General features: G+C 41.6%; 1 long non-coding RNA gene across 1 annotated transcript; it reads right to left on the bottom strand.

The window, feature by feature from the left end:
* Positions 1 to 343: 343 nt before the first annotated feature.
* LOC120969397 (uncharacterized) lies at positions 344 to 2,393 on the bottom strand. The gene is made up of 2 exons (XR_005763559.2): positions 2,052 to 2,393; positions 344 to 652 (listed from the first exon to the last, which is right to left on the bottom strand). It is a non-coding gene; the product is annotated as an uncharacterized lncRNA (long non-coding RNA).
* Positions 2,394 to 5,458: the final 3,065 nt, after the last annotated feature.

Below are 5,458 nucleotides of genomic sequence, written 5' to 3'. Positions count from 1 at the left end.
GATTACGTCACCGGATTGGCTGGTGAAAAGCTTCTCGTGCTCTCCAAAGAGACCAAAAGCAATGCAAAGATCATCTTACAAGCAATTAGTTGTTATGATGTGAAGGAAATTATCAGATTACTGCGTACAAAGGGAAATATCAGAATTTGCACAGCTGGAATTCTGGAGGGCCTATGTAGTCACTACACATCCAGTGATGATTGTTTCGAGGACCTGAAGGCACTCATATTAACCGACTTGATGCCAGAGGTAATCCCTGGCAGATAATTACGAATTTTCTACTTTTCTTAACATCGTGCATGCTTTTTTTGGAAATGGAGGTATACCCCCGGCCTCTGCATCATAATGATCCATACAGCCTTTCTATTAAAAATTCAGAAAGTATCACTGCAAAGGTCTTACAGCTCGCAAATGGAGCAAAGCACAAGGCATAAAAACTGAAAAGTACAAGCGGACAAAGACAACCGGTACGGTAATAATGAGGACAATCTCTCTAGACTCCTATCCTGTTATGCGACCGCCATCCGAACCGGTTGAATATAGCCCGAGCCACCATCTCCCATTGGTTGCACCCAGTAACCAAAGGCTCCCTGGAGTCCATATGAGTGAGTAAGGACCACGTACGGATCCAAGCTGTAGCTCTGAAGATAACCTGCAAAAAAGATAAGTTGTGTTGTTTGGTGAATATCATATCGTTTCTGCAGTTCCATATAGCCCATAATAACGCACATATTCCAATCCGAATACGAGCTGCCGTGAACTGTTCAACCCCAGCTAACCACGTCCCAAACAAAGACGCAATATCTTCGGGGGGTGATATTAAAAGCTATATGAATCGTTCTCCAAAGTAACTTGGCAAGTGGGCATTCAATAAATAAATGTTGTATTGTCTCGTCTTGAGCACAAAAACAACACCGCGAGTTACCTACCCATCGCCTCTTAAGTAGGTTATCCTTTGTGAGTATTACTTGCTTGTGAACAAACCACATGAAAATTTTAATTCGCAAAGGAACCTTAATCTTCCAAATATGAAGTGATCTTGAGATGGGGCCATAATTAATCAAATCCGTATAAAATGATTTCACCGTAAATATCCCATTTTTAGTTAACGTCCAGTGTGTGGAGTCTGGCACGTTGGAGAGTCGAACTTCAATCAATCTCCGAACCAGGTGCATCCAGGCTGTCCATCTCTCACCCACTAAGTACGTCGGAACTGGATGTTCAAGGGAATATTTTGAAAGACAATACCTACGTAATCTTCCTTACGTTGCACAATATTGTAAAGGGTAGGATATTGTAAGGCCAGAGGTGTCTCTCCTAGCCACGTGTCCTCCCAAAATCTTGTTGACATCCCGTTGCCAATCACGAATTTGATCCTACGAAAGAAAAAATCCTTCGTTCTCATAAGTCCCTTCCAGAATGGTGAATCATTCGGTCTGATAGTAACCTGGGCTAGTGTTTTCGAGTGCAAGTACTTATTGCGTAGGATTTGAGACCACATGCCCTTCGGCTCTGTCTCTAACCTATACAACCATTTGCTCATAAGGCATTTATTCTTAACTTCCAAGTTCTCAATACCGAGCCCCCCTTGGTCTTTAGGTCGACAAAGGATATCCCATCGTGCAAGACGGTACTTCCTCTTGGACTCCTCAGATTGCCAAAAGAAACGAGATCTAAAGAAATCAAGCCGCTTTCTGACCCCTTTCGGAATTTCGAAGAACGAAAGTAAAAACATTGGCATGCTAGTCAATACGGAGTTAATCAAAACTAGTCGACCTCCATATGACATCAGCTTGCCCTTCCAACAACTGATTTTTTTTTCAATTCGTTCTTCAATACATTTCCATTCCTTATTGGATAGTTTACGGTGGTGAATCGGAATACCCAAGTAACTGAATGGTAAAGCACCTAATTCGCATCCAAACAATTGTCTGTAAGTATGTTCCTCTTCTTTGGCCTTCCCAAAGCAGAACACCTCGCTCTTATGAAAATTAATTTTTAATCCAGACAATTGTTCGAATGGACAATTTTTAACTGAATGAGCAATTAACCTGGGCAGACAGTTGCAACTCCACCGATGTACGGTTGTAGCTCCGCTGAACTACGGTTGCAGCTCCGCCGCGTCGAGTAGCAGCATCTCCGCCCGCGAATCGCATCGGTAGTTGGTGGTGGCGCCCCGCTTGTAGCCTGTCGTCGCCTCCGTCAAAAACACGGGGCTCCTGCTCCTTGTAGCACTTGTGCCGCCAGCCCAGCCCGCAGCAGCTAGCTCCTTCCCTCGGATTGCAGCGCAAGTGGCCATGAATCTAGCGGCATGTGGGAGAGGAAGAGAAAAGGGGAAGAGAGATAGTGTTCGGTGTGGGGAAATAAGTGGAGGAGGACGATCCCGCGTGAAGAGATAAGGGAAAGCCGTCAAAGCGGTGTGTGGGCCAACTCGCCGCACGAGCCAGCTTGGCGCAAGCCGGCCGAAAGTTCGGCCGGTGTGCCGGCTCGAAACGTTTTCCATGAGCGAATTTGGCTGAAAATGGTCTGACACGAAAACGGCTATCGTGGCTACTTTAATTGCTCACTGCTGGTACATTACAAAGTAGTGGCGAGCATTCGTTTGGTGCCCTCCACTGATGTTTTTATCCCACGGTTAATTTTGTAGAAAATTACGATTGGCAGGTGGCCACGTTTGCTCGCTACTGGTGACTGTATAGGAGTGTTACTTAGCTAAAATAGCAGCGGTGGGGCCCATACCTCACCCGCCACTAATGTCACCCCACAAATGAGCAGTTTCTTAGCAGTGTAAAATGTTCAGGTTGGATGGTACTAATGTTTAGTAGTGGATGCAGTACACAACTATTAATTTTAGCAAAGACCAATAAATTATCACAGAAAAGCCAATGGGGTCAAACTCCACAGAATATAAATTGTCACGGGTAAATTTACAAACGAATATAAGGTTTTGAAAGATTTTCGGCGACAATAAAATATGAAGAGGTATCCCACGAGTAAGGCATGGCGGTGTAAGGGGCGGACGACGCGGATGGGAGCATCACCTGATAAAGCGTGCGTAGATGCGCCGGGGCGAGGACTGAGGATGCCAGCCGAGCTAGGATGGATCCATGGCGTACGCGGTGGCATGAAGGGCATCCCCATGTGTGTGAAGTAACCCAACCGCGGCTGCTGCGAGCCAAGACCTCGACCTCGAGGAGCGTCGCCGCGGCTGCCCAAGCCCTCCTCCCCGCGGTGGTAAGAAGAGCATCCTCATGTGTGCGAAGGGATCTTGTAGTTTCCTATTTTCAATCATACTCAAGCGCAAGGATCCCAGAGCATAATTGGTTTGATGCCAAAAGTTGGCATGCAAAATTTTGGCAACGGCAAATATTGGCTAGAGATTGGTTGCTTGTCAATTGTCGTTGCCAATTTCACGAAAAGTTGCCAAATGTTGGCAACTTTTGATTTTGCCAAATGTTGGCAACTTTTGATTTTGCCAAATGTTGATTTGCCAAAATATTGACAATGCCAAATGTTGGTAGCAAACCAATGCGCCACCACTCAAGTCCTCACTGCATCCCAGAGGACGCCCGCCCAAGTGGAAGGATCCCAACCCATGCAAAAACTGGGATTCGAACCCACCACCTAAGGTATCACAACGTAACACCCGAACCACCAAACCGAGATGCTAAGCTTGTCAACTACCAGAAATGAGGTACATTTAACCCTTCCTCTACAGATATATTATAGACCCAGAGTTAATTATTTGAAAAAGAAATTCACAAGAAAAACCATGAATTCTGAAAAAAGGTTCGTGAAAAATGGAAAAAGATCATCAATTTCGGAGAAAACCTTCAACCATTTTTAAAAAGTTCACAAATTTGAAAAATAGTTCACTGTTTTCGAAGAAAAGTTCATTGAATTGAAAAAAAGTTCATCGATTTTCAAAAGAGTTCATCAAAATTAGAAAAAGTTCATGGGTTTCGAAAAAAAGTTCATGGATTTCGAAAAAAATTCATCGTATTTGAACAAAAGTTCATCAAATTTGAAAAAAGTTCATACAATTTTACAAAAATGTTCATTGAATTTCAAAAAACGTTCATCAAATTTTAAAAAAGTTCACCGAAATTGAAAAAAGTTCACTAAATTTGAAAAAATCTCGTCAAATTTCAAAAAAAGTTCGTCGGATTTCAAAAAAAGTTCGTTGATTCGGGAAAAGTTCATTGATTTTCAAAAAAGTTCACGGATTTTAAAGAAGAACGCAATAAAAAATATAAAAGTTGAGAAAGAAAAGAAAAAGGAATAAACCGAAGTGAAGAATGAATAAAAAGAATAAAACGGACTAACCATACACCAGCGAGTGGATGGCCTGGTGGGAGCTCCTATGTGACGCTCTTTGCGTCAAAGAACCCACGTTTCGCACAGGGGCGGCTCACCTGAGCCGGTCCATTTGGCGTTCACGATGTGAAAAACCGCGAAAAATAAACACGCACTAGCGGGAGCTCCTAATTGACGCTTTAAGCGACGCTGAGCTAAACTTGCGTGCACGCGCAAAAAATCTATGCAACTGTCGAACAACACCCTGCCATGGCAACCAAAAGACCGGACACAACTTGTTGTCTATTACTAGGAAACTATACTATTTAAGCCTTTAAATACTACACATAACACATATTGTATACACTGTATAGTTTTTGTTTAAACTGTAAAATTTCGAAAAGAACTCATATAAATAAAGAAAAACCATGAATTAAAAAAGTGCAATGATTTTTAAAAAAGCTCACCTGTATAGAAAAAGGTTCACCAATAAAAAAAAGATCATCGATTTTATTAAAAATTACCAAATTTGAAAATAGTTCATTGAATTCGAAAAAAAATCATAAAATTTTGAAAAAAATTCACCGAATTTGAAAAGGTTCAGATAATTTGAAAAAAAGTTCACTGAATTTGAAAAAAGTTCATCAAAATTTTAAAAAGTTCTTCGATTCTGAAAAAAAGTTCATCGGCTTTGCAAAAAGTTCATCGATTATGAAATAAGTTCGCGAATTCAGAAAGTGTTCAAAAAAAATTTCATCAATTTGGAAAATAAAGTTGATCCATTTCAAAAAAAGTTCATCGAATTTTGAAAAGAGTTCATCGATTTTTTAAAAAAGATCATCGGATTTGCAAAAAGTTCATGAATATTAAAAAGTTCACAAAAAAAATTTCATGAACTCGAGAAAAGTTTGCGAAATCAAAAAAAGAAGAAAAAAAACAGAAGAAAACCGGCCAAAAAGAAGAAAAAAAAAAGCACATTCATGTCAGTTATTTTGAAGTTACAAAAGATGTGCGGTCGAATTGTCGTACATAACCTGTTGGGTGGAGTGTTCGAATCTCCACTGTGCACCTTTTTTGAAACAGTTGCCAAAAAAGGAGAAGAAAAAAGAGTAAGGCGGCCGGCCCAGGTGCGGAACGCGGGGGGGGGGGGGGGGGGGGGGGG

The sequence above is a fragment of the Aegilops tauschii genome, chromosome 7, assembly GCF_002575655.3.
Source record: "Aegilops tauschii subsp. strangulata cultivar AL8/78 chromosome 7, Aet v6.0, whole genome shotgun sequence".
NCBI classification, from domain to species: domain Eukaryota; kingdom Viridiplantae; phylum Streptophyta; class Magnoliopsida; order Poales; family Poaceae; genus Aegilops; species Aegilops tauschii.
This window is presented reverse-complemented; position numbering and strand designations above follow the sequence as displayed.